A 406-nucleotide genomic window follows, 5' to 3' on the forward strand; every position below is an offset into this window, starting at 1 on the left:
TCTGATTTGTTGAATCCAAGGAAATAATCTGTTACACTGAATTTTTATGCTTTTGAAATTAAAAATTATACCTCCATACTTGGTAATTCGCCGCACTTCAGGCCAGTGAATATGATTGAAAAAGTTCTTTGCTAATGTTGTAACGAAGGTTACGAGTGAAAACGAATGCAAGAGCTGGAGTCCCAGCTTCTAGGGAAACAAATTGGTAACGAAGGTTACGAAATGAAAACGAATGCAACAAGAGCTAAGAGCTGGAGCTGGAGTCCCAGCCTCTAAGGAAACAAATTGGACGTAATATTTAAAATTATAGTTTTGAAAAGAGAAGTTATAAATTTTAGCAAATTTAATTTAGATTTTTAATTAATATTTTAAATTTTAGTTTTATAGAATAATGTGGCGACTAGCC

The sequence above is a fragment of the Cupressus sempervirens genome, chromosome 7 (genome assembly GCF_028749045.1).
Source record: "Cupressus sempervirens isolate cs-2001-9-10 chromosome 7, ASM2874904v1, whole genome shotgun sequence".
Lineage (NCBI taxonomy): Eukaryota > Viridiplantae > Streptophyta > Pinopsida > Cupressales > Cupressaceae > Cupressus > Cupressus sempervirens.